This window comes from Zonotrichia leucophrys, chromosome 20, assembly GCF_028769735.1.
Source record: "Zonotrichia leucophrys gambelii isolate GWCS_2022_RI chromosome 20, RI_Zleu_2.0, whole genome shotgun sequence".
In the NCBI taxonomy this organism is placed as follows: domain Eukaryota; kingdom Metazoa; phylum Chordata; class Aves; order Passeriformes; family Passerellidae; genus Zonotrichia; species Zonotrichia leucophrys.
In genome coordinates this window covers 963,328-978,661 of record NC_088189.1, presented here as the reverse complement: position 1 = coordinate 978,661, position 15,334 = coordinate 963,328, and the positions used below count along the sequence as shown (strand labels likewise).

Here is a 15,334-nt window from a genome sequence, read left to right as displayed (position 1 = left end):
ACCTGCTAAGGTTATTATTAGCAAACCTTATAGTTAAAAATCAGATTGCAGTGTTCTGAAGTCCTGGGTGTAGTCAGTGAAATGTAAGACTGAAATATGAACTCTTTAGTAGTGTTTCATTTGCCAGAAAATTCCAGGAAATACTATTTTATACAGTGATTAAATTAAAGGTCTTGTACTCAACCATTCTCTTACCAGGATATCAAGAAGGATGAAGGGTGGTTATTTAAAGTCTTGGCATAAACTTTCTAGTATTTCAAACCAGTTACTCTTCAAATCTGGCTTTGAGGCTGTTCACTGATTCCTCTCCAGATTTGAGGCTAACCACACTTTTGAGGAAGTCAGAAAGGGGAAGAAAATACTCAGTAAAACTGGAAGGACCTTAACCCCATGTGTGTAATTTAGGATGTGGTACCATGAGCTGGATGGGCTGGAAGTTTCCCGTGTTTCCCAGCCCCTCTGCAGTCATGGGCAGATCCCAGCCCCTCTGCAGTCATGGGCAGACCCCCAGCCTTTCCCAGCCCCTCTGCAGTCCTGGGCAGACCCCCAGCCTTTCCCAGCCCCTCCTGGGGCAGACCCCCAGCCTTTCCCAGCCCCTGGCCGCTTCAGTCATGGGGCAGACCCCCAGCCTTTCCCAGCCTATCCCGGGGCAGACCCCCAGCCTTTCCCAACCCCTCCTGGGGCAGACCCCCAGCCTTTCCCAGCCCCTCCTGGGGCAGACCCCCAGCCTGTCCCAGCCCTCCCGGGGCAGACCCAGTTCCCAGCCCCTCATCTTCCCAGCCGCCCCTCGTGGGGCAGATCCCCAGCCTTTCCCAGCCCCTCTGCAGTCCTGGGGCAGACCCCCAGCCTTTCCCAGCCCCTCCTGGGGCAGATCCCCAGCCTTTCCCAGCCCCTCCTGGGGCAGATCCCCAGCCTTTCCCAGCCCCTCTGCAGTCCTGGCAGACCCCCAGCCTTTCCCAGCCCCTCCTGGGGCAGATCCCCAGCCTTTCCCAGCCCCTCCTGGGGCAGATCCCCAGCCTTTCCCAGCCCCTCCTGGGGCAGACCCCCAGCCTTTCCCAGCCCCTCCGCAGTCCTGGCAGACCCCCAGCCTTTCCCAGCCCCTCGTGGGGCAGATCCCCAGCCTTTCCCAGCCCCTCCTGGGGCAGACCCCCAGCCTTTCCCAGCCTCTCCCTGGGCAGACCCCCAGCCTTTCCCAGCCCCTCCTGGGGCAGACCCCCAGCCTTTCCCAGCCCCTGCCGGGCTCGCAGGGAGCCTGCGCTGGCCCCGGGGCTTCGGGAGCCCCCCGGGGTTGGTGCCGTGGCTGCAGGCTCGGGCAGAGCCGAGGTGCCGGAGCCCCGTTCCTGCCCTGAGCTGCTGTGCTGCAGCCCGGGCTCTTTCCTGCCTTTTCCTGCTGCTCCTCGCTCCTTGCCTGCCCTGCTCCCGAGGCACGGCCGCCGAGCAGGGATGTCCCGGCAGCTCTGTGGGCTCCGCTCTGTCCCTGAATCACGCCCCAAAGCCGCCCTTCCCCTCAGCACCCTCCTGCAGGGCCGTGGCTGGATCCTTCCCCTCCTCTGCGATTGCTGCTCAATCAAACCGTGTCTGGTGTCAGCTGTGCTGTGAAGGTTCATTGCTCCAGCTCTGACCCTCGCTGAAATCAGCTCCAGTGCCATCTGCTGCTGCTGTCCCTCTGTCCCGCAGTGACAGCTCCCCAGCAGCAACTCACCAGTCAGGACTTGGACCTTTGACACGTATTTTCATGGCAAACCTGAATATTCATCCAGTATTTTTATAGGAAAATTCTGTTATTCTTGCCACTAAGAAATAAGCAGGTTTCAAATACTCCCTTGTAGTACAGTTATAGGAAAGTTTCCCATTGTGTAGAACACATTTCACACAGCTGTGGTAGGAAAACAAATTAATTTCCATTTTAGTCAGAACCAAGAGATTTCAGGAATATGTCATGTGCTTTGTCTCTCCAGTTTTGTTAATAAAGAAGCTGATATTTGCATAAGCAGGTTGGTATAACTGGGAGTATTTTGTTCCTTTTATAAGTGATTTGTCTCTCTGTAACCCCAGCTCGTTTGTGATGATCCATTACAAGAACCTGCATTGCAGGGGCAGAGGCAGCCACTCACTCTTGTCTCTATTGCTTTATATTTTAATTTGACTTTATCTTTCATCATCAGTCCCACTAATAAATATGAAAAGGTTGTGTTCATTTATTTCTGCATCAGAAGAGCTTTGGTCTCCATGGTTACAGCCATGCAGCTTTACTTTCACCATAAGCTTGGTGCTTTTTTTCCCTTTACAGACTTTGCAGTGGGTTCTCCATCTTGAGCTTTTCCACATGCATTTTTAAAACAAGCATTTTTTTCCATTTCTCCCCATTGTACTTGATGCACAGCCAATAATCTAAAAGGTGCATCCCCTCCTCTCTTCCCTATTCAAAGAACTGAGGGTGTTTAATGTTCCTGGGGCTCTTTTGAAGTAAAAACCTTTAAAATGCTACAGGTGCAGGGATGGGCTGTGCTGCTGGTGGTCCTGGCTGAATCACACCTACACTGCAAAATGGAACCTGCAAAGGCCCAGAACAGCTGCACAGAAAGTTTATTTCTATCATTCAGGTTATATCACACAGCAGTTTGTAAAACACTGCTCCTGGTGCAGGGTGTGCGGGAGGCTTCAGCCAGCTGGTGTTTATGGCATTTTAAAATTCTGCCATTGACTTCAAATTCTCCTGCAAAATCAGTGTTTGTGGAGCTGGCACAGTTGGCACAGGACTGGCAGGTTTGCACTAGAGCACTCTCCAACCCCTGATCATTTCAAATATTAAACATGAAGGTCAACAAAGTGAGATTTTGGATATTGTCTTCACTGAATTTGGAAGCTCAACCAGGTACAGACTCCTGGGATCAAATCTTGGAGTGAATCTTCCCTCTCCACACACAGAGCTACAGCAGGGTCAGAAATCTGTGCTGCCCCTTAGAGCTGCCAGCCAAAGACCTGAGGTGTGACAGAGCCAGGGTGTCCTGAGGGATGAACCCTTCGGAATAACTCAGGCACCTTTCCCAGGAGCCTCTTGGTTATCAAGAATGACTTACTCTGACTTTTGGTACCAACGCTGTCCAGGAGAAAGCCTTAGCTGGGCAGGCTCTGCAGGTCAGAGGGGCGAGGCGCTGGCAGGGCAGGGCTCTGAAACAGAAACAGGGCAGAAATTCAGCTCCTTGCTCAAGAACAGGAAATGATACTTGAGGGAATTGTCTGCTGAAAGAGACCAGGGGGGTGGAATCATCATCTCAGAACTGAAGTTGCTCTCCAGTAATAATAACTGACTTTGTAAGCAGTGCTGAAAATGTGAAGTTGTTTACTCTCACACCTGATTCTACAGACTTGGAAATCATCTTAGCTGGGTTAATATTGAACAGATAAAAATAGAGTAGAACACTGGGGAAATTAGTTTTAAAGCACAGAGAAATGCAAATGAATTAGTACCACTTGAAAATACTGACTACAGAAGAAATACAGAGAGGGATTTGGGTTTGCTTCTGGGGTTTTTAAGAATTCAAATAATTGATTAATCCCGAATTGAGGAGATAAGTAATTTCTTTCTGTAGTGCAGCAATGCAGAGCTCGAGCTAAAATCCCGGTCTCAATGGAAAAGGAGCCTGTCTTTCCCCTGAGGTTGATGCTCTCCAGGCTCTAAACTTCACCTATTTCCAGAGGCCAGTTTGCTATTTAGATTAAATCCTCCCATGTATTTGTGTGCAATTCTCCTCCCCATGTTTCATCACCTCCTTCCCATGGGCACAACTTTCAATGTAACCCAAACCCAAGTTTCCCTTCCCTGACTCTCAGCCTTCACAAGCACTGGTAAGACAAGCTGGGGAATCTGAACTGACCATGGAAGGGCTGCTAGTCATGACCTGCACCCCAGTGGAACAGAAAGGACAAAAAGCCTGAAGCAAAAAGCTGTGAGAATATCCAGCTGTAATAATTCATGGTGGGATATGAACCCTGTCACTGTATCCCCCAAAATAAAAGTAGAGAGAAGGAAAAGTTACAGACCACTCCAGTTTTCCGAGTAAAACATCCCTCGTTTTTAGGGCAGCAGTGCCAGTGGTCACCCCGGGATCGAAGGGGCAGAAGTTGGGCTGTGAATGACAGTAATTAAGGTTAACGAGCTGGGTGCCAGTCTGTTTGCAGAAAGCTCTGGCCAGAGCAAGCCAGCTTCACTGGGGCACAGCCTCTCCCACAGCCCCAAAGCAGCCTCTGCCTTTCCCAAGCTCATGAAATCTCTGTCCCACTCTGCTTTGTAACCTGTTACTTGAGAGAGTGACAGCACTTACTACCCAAAACTCCTCCAAAAGATGATGCCACAGTTGCAATGAGAGTTTAGTATTGTTTCGATCCCTGTGATAGTAAATGTGATGCTTTGATGTCTAATACCTCACCCTTTCTCTAACGTTGCAGCTCTTTTGACTCACACCTTCCCCTCTCACCTGCAGGTGCCAGGTTCTCTGCACCCCCTTGCCATGGGGCATTTTGGGGGTGACTCCCAGAACCGTGCCATAACCACTTCCAAAACTGTGCCATAACCACTTCCACCACCTCTCCTCCTTTGGCTGCATCCCCCAGACTCAGGGAGGAACTCCTGTTAGCAGCCAGAGTCAAAGGAACCACTTCACTCCTATCTGAGGTTCAGCTGCTGAATCCCTGGGAAAGGAGAGGCCAAGCTCCCATTCCACACAAGGTTTCCCAAAGAGGGCCCAGGAAAGCTTTTCCACAGCGGGACAGAATCCCCCAGGGCAGGAGGAACCTGTGCTGTGCCCAGCTCACAGGCTGAGAGGAAATCATTCCTTTGAGGTCAGGGAAACTCAAAGGAGAAGTGAGGTGGTTGCCTGCTAAGCAGGAGGGGGATGAGGGGAAGAGGGAGAAAATGTCTGAAATTCCAAAGGCTCCTGAAGTGATCAAAAGAGAAAGGTTTAAGCAGGAGCAAAGAGCTTTTTGCCTCCAGATCACTGGATTCCTCTGTGTCCCCGGATCAGAAAGGCAGATCTCTCTTGATCTGCCCCTGTCTTCTATTAACTCAAAGATCCAACACTGAGGGAATAAGCTGAGAAAATACAGATTAAAGGAATTACAGAGGAATTTAGCATTTGGAAGGCAGTGTGGCATGTTCAGATGTGGCCTGATCAAATAATAGTAACGAAAGGATTAAAACATTTACCAGAGCTTTTGAAAAATCAAGCACACACCACTCTGCACTTGCAGGCAAATAAAAGCACTGGCATGTAGAATCATGCCTGGAAGATTAAAACTTCTGGTGGCAGCTTTAGAGACTTCAGTCAGCTGCATTTGAACAGGCAGCAGGTTATCCAGGGAGACAAATCGTGTGACACAGTGTGGAAGGCACTAAAAGCACCCTGGAGAAATGCAGCTGGAAGCCCCCAGGCCCCAGATGGCACAGCAAACAGGGAGCAGGAAGAAAATGACCCATTTAAGGGCAGAGTGGTCACTGACAACTCAGCCCAGCATCAGAACAGCAAAGCTGGGTCTAGAGCTGATCATTCCAGGGTACAGCACATCCAGGTGGAATTCTCTTCAGGACAGGAGTAGTTTCTGTCCTAGGGCAAACACAGCAATGTCAAATCACTCCAGCTTTCAGAGCACAAGCCCTGGAGCCCAATTTTTGCTTTCCTCCTACACTACATATCCTGTACTCAGCATTCCTTGGATTCCATTCTCCATATGGAGCACCTTTACTATCACAGGCAGGTAAAGGGATCAAAGTACTGCTCTGTAAGCCCAAAATGACTGAATGAGGAGCACAAGCTGCAGGATTTTCTTCCTGGAGAAACACAAAAGTCCTTTCCTTCCTGTTGTTCCAAACACTTCTGTGCAAGCACTTTGGAGCAAAGTCAATCCCATGCAAGCTCCAGAAAGCATCACATAGATCTTGTTGACTGAAACTGGTCATTAATGACAACCTTTCACTTACAACATATAATTTCCTCAAGGCAAGGATAAATCAGGCTTCCCTTGTGAAGCACAATACCCTGACAACACAAAAAAATCTGCCAGAGAGTTATTTGTATTTCATAAATAATAATGAGATACATGAAGTCAAGAGAATTTAGAAAAAACACAGGAGAAATAACCAACAACCATGTCCCACTTTTCCTCCCTCAGTCTCTTCAGATCTGTTCAACAGCTGCAATAATGACCTGCACAGATCAATAACCCTGCAGGAGCATTGGGAGCTCAGCTCACAGGCTGCACACAGAGTGTGGGAGGCAGCAGAGGTGGGACAGGAGCCCAGCACAGGCTGGGTCCTGAGTGTGCAGCCCCTGGCGTGGGGTTGGGTCTGTTGCTCACCAGGTGATGGATGCAGCTCCTCACTGACAGAATCATCCCCAGGAGCAGCAAGAGAAGGTCTGGGTGCGTTTTGGTGCCGTTTGTGGTGCTGTGACAATCTGTGTCTGAGAGGCTTCCTCGGGCAGGCAGCCTGGCTGTGCCATGCCCAGACTCCCAAGTGCCTCCTGCTCAGCCTCAGGAGAGCCAGGAGGGAGCTGGAGTGAAACAAGGAATCAGACAAACCAAGATAAACAAAAACCAGCACTGAGCACATCAGCCTTCAGAGCAGCACAGGCAGGGACCTTCACAGGCCCTTCTAGCACAAATACTCCCATTTTATCAGTAAGGTAACTGCATGCACTCTTTGCCCTGGCTTTTACTGCCAGCCCTGCCCTCAGGTTCCCAGGTCCCTGCCCAGTGGGACAATCTAAGGGAGGGCCCAGGACAGGCAGAGCCAGAGAGGGACTATTGCAGCAACCTGGTGAGAAAAGGAAAAACCCACAAACACTAACAAAACCTTTGGGACCAGATGATGCATTTGGGGATGCTAAAGCTGCTGGTTCCCAGCACTGTGAGGCTGCTGCCAATCAGTTGAAATGCCAGGGCAATCAGAGCAGGGTCTTGATGGCTGGAAAAAAGCCAAATGTCATGTTCAGCTTCCAGAGGGCTGAGGAGGAAGAACTACAGGACGTTCAGCCTAACCTCAGTCCCAACAAAAACATGGAGCAAACCCTTGTGGAATCCATTCCCAGCGCTCCAAAGGAGAGGGGATGGTCAGAAAGGGTCAGCACAGCCCTGCTGGGGGCGAGCAGTGGTCACTGACCCTGGGCATGGCACCAGCACCACCAGGCTGGGCACACCAACCATCACAGAGGCTGAGCAGCTGCTCCTCAGCCTCAGCAGGAGAAGGAATGGGCATGGAAAGCACCTTGGACACTCCAGCACATCCTGCAAGTGTGGCAAAACTGCAAGTGCCAGATTTAGCCTGGCAAAATCCTCAATATTCTCATGCTCATTGGGAAGGCATTCAGACAAACAGAGACTGACCCACCCACAAGTCACAGGAGATGGAAAATCACTCTCATTTTCCAAGAGTAATACAGCAGGAAATAAAGATCAGTGGGGGCTGGCTTGTACAACAACTCTAGTGAGCAGCTGGGATGCTGTTCTGTGGTGGTACAGCAGAATTTTGCCCACAAATACAAGAACAGCCAGCATGGCTTCACTGTCCAACAAAGCTGAGGAGCTTGCTTCCAGCTGAGACCAACAGCTGATGCTCAGAGTACAAAAACAGGGCAAGTATGCAGCACTCCTGACTGAAATACTGCCCTAACCTGTAGGAATATGCAGCATAAGAGTTCATTGAAATAGAGAAATAGCTTTGCTCAACAACTTTGATGATTTTTAACATCTATAAATCTTCTTTCAGTTACAACTGCAACGGTGAGTTCCAAACCTCAGTGATGCATCGCATGTCCAAAACCCTCTCTTAGTTTATTTGGACATCATTCCTTGACAATTCCTACTTACTGTCTTGTACAATTTCAGATTCTATAAACTCTACCAGATTCCTGTGCAGTGTGGAAAAGAGAAGACTAAAATCTGCTCAGCTGTTTCCCAAAGGGATGTGGATCCCAACTCCTGCTCCAGATGCCTTTTCCAGTCCTGCTGCAACAGGATCAGGACTCAGTCAAAGATGAAACCACAGATGCAAACAGGGACAGAAGATGTTTTTGATTTTCTGTCCTCATACTTTTCCTAACAGTTCCTAACTTTCAGTTCTTTCTTGCCTGTAACTGACCTGTGAGCTGAAGGTTTTCCTGAGGCCATCTGGATTCCATGATCTCTTTCTTTACAGACCAACACCTCACTCACGTGCGGCTCCCTCTTATCAGCCCCAGCTGCATCACAATTCATTGACGCCTCGTTTTGGCCAGTTCTCCTCTCAGTCTCTCCATGTTGCAAGGTCTCTCTGCAGTTGCCATTCCCTTTTGTGATCTCAAAATAGCCATGCCAACAGCTTTTCTCACCTCATGGTTTGCCTCATTTCCTAAATCCTTTGTGAAGGCTGAGCAGCCTGCTAGAGATACGGACAGCACCTGAAAGGCTTCTTCCCAAGCCTCTTAGCTCAGGAGCATGTAAAATATTTGTGATCCCAAGAGGATGAAGGGGCCACTTCTGCACTTTGCAGGCCCATCATGGAACACATTTGAACATGTGACTTTTAGCACCTGACAAGGGCACAGCCGCAGTGCTTAGGTGGGGGGAGAACATCCCAGACACTCCCTCCCCTGACACAAGCCTCTGTTTCTTTTGTAAAAAGAAATCATGTTATCTCTTATGGGCTGGAAATTAGAACAGTTTTGCAGTCCCACAAAGTCCTGCTGCAGAGGGCACTCAGGAAAGGAAAGAGTTCAGCAGGAATGCCGGGGGCTCTGCACTTTCCTGGGAGAGACACTCGCAGGGAACAGCTCTCCCTCAGCTTTGTCAGCGGGCACAGCAGGGCTGGGGGGCCTTTGGGGGACCCCAAACCCGGCTGGGGCAGTGAGGGGAGGGAGCCCAGGGTCAACCCGGGCCGGCTGCGCTCGGACACACGGACACACGGACAGACACACACACATGTCCTGGCACACCCTGGGCAATCCCTGCAGTGTGCCCGGCAGGCACAGCCCAGCAGGGACACCCCAGCCCGCCCCGAGTGCGAAACCCGTCCGGGCAGAGCCGGAGCCGCGGCGCTCAGTGCCCAGCCGGGCACGCACCTCGCTCACACCTGGCTGTCCTTCCCCAGCCGCACCGACACACGGACCCTGCGACAGAACGAGCGCTGCCGGAGCCCGAAATACCCGCACTGACTATAAATATATGATGAAAGAGCTTTAAACTGTGCCCTGAGGCAGCTCCCGATTGGCTGCCAGTGATGTCACCCAGCCCCGGAGCCCAGCCAGGGCCGGGCTGGGGAGGCTCCGCTCCGAGCACGGCGGCGGGAGCGCGGGGGAACCGGGGGGGAACCAGGGTGGAAGCAGAGTGTAACCGCAGTGTAACTGCACCGTGTAACCAGAGTGTAACCGCAGTGTAACCACACCGTGTAACCAGAGTGTAACCGCGGTGGAACCAGGGTGGAACCACGGTGTAACCGCACCGTGCTACCAGAGTGTAACCAGAGTGCAACCGCGGTGTAACTGCGGTGTAACTGCACCATGTAACCAGAGTGTAACCACAGTGTAACCACAGTGTAACCACACCGTGTAACCAGATTGTAACCAAACTGTAACCGGAGTGCAACCACAGTGTAACCAAGGTGTAACCGCAGTGTAACTGCGCCATGTAACCAGAGTGTAACCGAAGTGTAACCAGAGTGTAACCACAGTGTAACCGCACCATGTAACCACAGTGTAACCAGAGTGTAATCGCGGTGTAACCACACAGTGTAACCCTATTGTAACCACGGTGTAACTACACCGTGTAGCCCCGCGCTCACTGCCCCATAACCACACCACAGACCCGCACCTTCCCCAGGAGCCGCTGTGCCCCCAGGCCCTGCTGTGCTCACAGCCCCATCCCAAGGACAGCGCTTTACTCGGACAGAAGCCTTCCTAAAGGGTACAGCAAATCAGCTTTTGGGTATTAAAGACACACTTGTGCACATTCCGAGCAAGTGCTTTGGCCTTTCCCAGCAGTTGTGACCTTACACATTTCTAGTCAAAGGTGAGCTGAGTACTCTGCCCTTCCCTGGCCTCCAGTCCTGTTTGAATAAACTGCTATGGAAGTGAGGGACATTTTACACAAACCCTAACAATCCCACTGTCCCAGGCTGCTCCAAGCCCTGTCCAGCCTGGCCTTGGACACTTCCAGGGATCCAGGGGCAGCTACAGCTACTCTGGACAACCTGTGCCAGGCATCACCACTCTCACAGCAAAGAATTTATTCCCAACATCCCATCTAACATTGCTCTCCAGGCATTGCTCCTTGTCCTGTCACTCCAGGCCCTCTTAAACATCCCTTTCCATCTTTCTTGTTGGTGCCTTCAGGTGAAGGCTGCATATTGTTATCCACTGCTGTTCCTTCTGCCTTTCTTTGCAGTTTCATATTAAAAACAAGTGTGCTAAAATCAGCGATAGGAAAAAGCCCCCACAAGCTCAGTGGGGGCTTTCCTATCTAACCTCCCGCTTTCCTCGATTACTCCTAAAGGACCTCTTGACCGCTGAACCCAGCACATACCATGGGTTATTTCGAGCGGAACAAGTCCATTAACTTGTAAACACTCCTGGAAACCGGGAGGCAGCGCCAGCCCGCTCCTGCTCCGGCAGCGCCGCAGTCCGTGCGCTCACACTCGCCATCTGCTCGGCTGCGTTTGGAGCGCAGGACAAAATGGGACTGCTGAGTAAAGGCTGCTCAGAGCGCCAGGGGATAACCCGAGCTCGCCGAGCCATCAGCTCGGGCTCGTTTGGATTTTCCTTCCAGCCGCACAGCCCTCGCTCACCCGAGTAAAACGGTGCCATAGAACCCAGCGCTGCTGCCTGGCAATGGCCACGGGGCAACCGGGAGAAGCAGCCGGAGCCCGGCCGGGAGCGCGGACAGCGAGGGACCGGGGGGGCCGGGCGGCGGGCGGAGCGCAGGGAGGCGCGGGGAGGCGCGGGGATGCTCAGGGATGCTCAGGAATGCACGGGGATGCTTCGGGATGCACGGGGAGGCGCGGGGATGTTCAGGAATGCTCATGGATGCTCGGGTGAGCGCAGGGATGCGCGGGGAATGCTCAGGGATGCTCAGGCATGCGGAGGGAGGCGCGGGTGAGCGCAGGGATGCTCCGGAATGCTCAGGGATGCTCAGGGATGCGGAGGGAGGCGCGGGTGAGCGCAGGGATGCTCCGGAATGCGCAGGGATGCTCAGGGATGCTCAGGGATGCAGAGGGAGGCGCGGGTGAGCGCAGGGATGCGCGGAGGGATGCACATTTTTCTGCCACTGCTGCGCAGCAAAGCCCCTTCCCCGGAACACCGCGACATCAGCCCAGAGTGCCCAAAGCCGCGGGAGCAGTGATGGAATGTGCTCCATTTTGGGAAACAGGCATGGCTTAAATTCGTTCTTTTCAAAAATGAGATTTACAGTACAAACCCCTTGTGATTCCCTGGGAAACTAAGAAAGATCATTTCTTTGCCCCAAAAGTCACACACAGCTGGAAAAAAAGGGCTTTAGCAGGACATACTCATGCCACAAACACCTGAGCACAATTTTAGACTGAAAATTCCTTCACCTGGTTCCAGACCCTTCATCCTTCACCCCCACACCCTTTTACTGCCAGTCCAGCTCTGTCCTCTGCACAAAGGAGCCCAGGTGTTTCTTGAATCCACTTTGCCTTTCCAGCGCTTCACTCATTCCCCCGTTAATGAAACCCATATGGTTGAGTATTACTGCCCTCCCTGTCTTCCTCAAGGCCCTTTTCCAGAGACTTGAATCCACTTTATGACTAGCTTTCCCTATACTACAAAAAGTTGCAGAGGTTTTATGAGCACCTTTCATGATTCTGAAGGCTACTACAAAATGGCTTATTTACTTGAGACACCAGGAACCAAAGATGAGTGTCTCCTATTTTCAAAAGCATCTTTGTCCAAGATCACCCCTTTTACAGCTTTCCACTTAAGAGCCACTTCAAGAATTAATGTGGCAGACTGCATATATTAAACTGGAAGCTCAGAGACAGAACAGCTTGCATGAAGACAGCTGCAGTGATTTTCAACCCCAATTGAATCCTGAGTATAAATTATGAACTTGTTTTTATAAAATAAAATATTTGTAAACAGATAATAAATTTATAGCTTTTTTTTTTTTTCCTGTGCAGAAATAAAAATAGGAACAGAATAAACACAGAGATTTTTGCTTTTGTCACACTGAGACCACAATTTCCACAGACATTCCTCTGGTGGGACACCGTTCCAAAAGTATCTATTACATGGTTACAACAGTGAGGAGAAGAGCATAACGTGCTTGGAGTCAATAATCCACAGAAATATGGCAAAACAAAGTTCCCAACACGCTCACCACAACTATGGCTGGCAAGAACAGAAATTCTCAATGTACTAAAATCCATTTGAAATGTTTAACCCTAACATCATCCAATCTGCAGGATGTTTCCTCATCTCAGCTGGAGTAGAATGTGTGGCTGGAAGAGCACAGTATAACCAAAGAAACCCTGAAACGGGAAACAGAGTCAGCCTTCCCTGGTAAGCCAATTCTAATATTTGGGAAATGTGGTTATTTTCTCTGAGCAGCAGATGTATAAATGGCACACCTGTAACAAAGTTCCAGCCCAGGTTTGTGAAGAGGAGCCCTGACCCACAAGTGTTTCACACACGCTGTTTTGTGACACTGAGCACACCCAGCCCTGTCTGACGGTGTAAACGTGGCACTGAGCCTGCACTGCAGGCAGAAATGCAAATACAGACAGCAAAGCTGCTGCTGCTGCAGCTGCAGCCACCCCCCGGCCCAGCAGCCAGGCCTGCAGAGCTGCAGTGGAACATGCAAACACTCTATCACACTCTGCTGCCATGCACATCCCTTGTTCCACGACAGCAGCACAGGGTCTGGGGTGAGGAGACAATTCCTGCCAGTGACTGGCACCAGCAGTACCTGCTCTGTAAGGAATTCTCTTTAACTCTGCACAGGGCAGTGTTATGTAAAACGCTGCCCAAGGAAGATTTTTCCTGCTTTTCAAGAGCAAGCACTGAGCCAACACCCGTGTGCTGCAGAGTGCATTTCAAGCTGAACTAACCAATAGTCCCTGGCACTGACACGGGGGAGGAGCTCTGGTTCCTATTTTCTGGCACAGATCAGCCCGGCTTACAGAAAGGCAGCATTTTACAAATCTTTACATATGTAGCCAGAAGCTTTTGTCAGTGAGATCCAATTATAGCTTAAAAAACAATTCCTATGACAGAAAAGAGACAGAGCACTAATGAAGGTGCCTCTCTGACAAATCAAGTTTTTTCTAGTTGTTTTTGTTCATTCATTTGATCTCAGTACTGGAATTTTGTAACAAGAATTGGCTCCGTATCTTTCAAAACATAAAGGGCCTAATCCCTCCCATTAGAGAACAGGAAGTCAGAAGCCAATCTTAGCACTGACTAAAAAAAGGAATCTGGATTGTTTTTTAAACGTCTTTGTTGCACATAAATGAGACCATTTTCCCGCTGGTGCCATAGCAGCATGATGGCTCAATGAAAAGCTGATTGTCCCCAACAAGCGGCACCTGTTTGCACAGGAGCTTTGCCCCGGTGCTGTCTCTGGAGCAGCGGCTCTGCAATGTCCCCTGGGTAACTCCTGAGCTGCACAAACCGATGGCTGTGCCTGCGCTGTCCTGCCTGGCAGGGTGACACGGTGACACGGTGACAAGGACACACCTGCTGCAAAGCCCTTTTACACTGCTGGGAGCGCAGCCCAACACAATCCGCTCAGGTGGGACAGGCAGTGCTTCTGCATTTTGGCTCATGTTCTTGTCCCCTTGGAAAGTGCAAACTGTCCCTGTCCAGCACTGACAGCTGCACTCACTGCTGGGCCTTCTGCATCCTCTCCTTTGATGCTCCCACCTTAAACTGTTTTCTTTCTCAATGCACAGCAAGGAGGTCTCTCAAACCAGTTAATGCACCAGTCCAGGTCACAATGGAACTGGATGAACGTCAAGCAGGTAAAATAAACTAAACATCCCCCTAAAGTCCCTAACATTACATATTTAGGCATGTGCTAGATTTTTTTTGTGTTCCCCATTACTAAAAAAATGGCCTGTAGTACTCAGCACTTTGAAATTAATGAGTTTAAAATATGAACATAGTACACCCCCAGGTTTGAAATATTCTGCTCTATTTTCCCTCCTCTCATCTTTCCCATCTGGTATGGTTTAGTAATAATTTAACAAATATTTTTCTTCAAGACTGTCAGAAAAATCTCACAGCACTTTGAAAACACCAAATATTATCTTGTGAGGTAAATTAGGACACAAAAAGTAGTGTGACATACATGTGATCACACATTGTCAGTGGCAAAGAATTACAGAAATTGCAATATGTGCTGCTCTGGAGTCTTCAAGAAGAGAAACTGCTAATATACAGCCAAGAGTGAGGCTGACACCTCCCTCGAGTTACACTTGAAGGATGATCTGCAAAAGTTAAAAAGTGCAAAGTCTCCACATAGGAGAGAGTTCTTACCCCAGTGATTTATTGCTGATAAGACACAGCTGTCTGTCCTCTCCATGAAGCAGAACCTGAGCTCCTGAGCTCTGTCCTGCCAGAGAAGGGCCTCAGGTCACTCCATGGAGATGCAGCAGCAGTGTGGGATTCCACCAGCCCAGGGACCCAGCTGAGCCCTGGTCTCTGCCCCAGGTGCTCCAGTCACACCCAGCAACAACTCCTGCTCCTTCCTGGGCCCAGCTGAACCGGCAGAGGAGCACAGAGAATGTTCCACATCCCACCCTCAATTTCCCACTGCCATTTCTGAGAGTCAGCTCCAGGGGTCAGGAGAAACCAGCAGCCAGCACTCAGCCAGGACCACAGAGCAAACCTCAGAGGAGCAGCTGCTGGTCTACTGATTATAATATTTATATGGCAAAAAAGACAGTAAAATGCCTCTAGAACAATTATCTAATGAATGTGCACCTTCTCTTCATACCAACAGCATGAGATTTTTTTGAGGTTATGTTTTATAAGTCTGCAATTATACAAGGGTTAAAAAATACTCTTTAAATAAACATTTGATAAGATTCTCAGCCAATGCCATTGAAAGAACATTTCCAGCTTTAAGAACACAGCAGCTATTACGAGCTGAAAACAGCAAGAGTTGCTGATGCCCAGCTTTCTTCCATCAGCAGGTACGAGTGGTTTCTCTAAACTCCACATGCTGAAGTTCTCTAAAACAGATTTACTGTCCTTTCTCTAAGGCTGCTGCACCCATTCAGCCAGGGCACAGATAACATCTTTGAAGAGACATGTCTGAAATTACAGTTTCTGCCATGTGAACT

The 15,334-nt window shown here is 50.0% G+C and overlaps 1 long non-coding RNA gene across 1 annotated transcript; it reads left to right on the top strand.

The window, feature by feature from the left end:
* Nucleotides 1–11,004: 11,004 nt before the first annotated feature.
* LOC135456310 (uncharacterized) lies at nt 11,005–14,952 on the top strand. The gene is made up of 4 exons (XR_010442503.1): nt 11,005–11,059; nt 12,452–12,548; nt 13,940–14,008; nt 14,700–14,952. It is a non-coding gene; the product is annotated as an uncharacterized LOC135456310 (long non-coding RNA).
* Nucleotides 14,953–15,334: the final 382 nt, after the last annotated feature.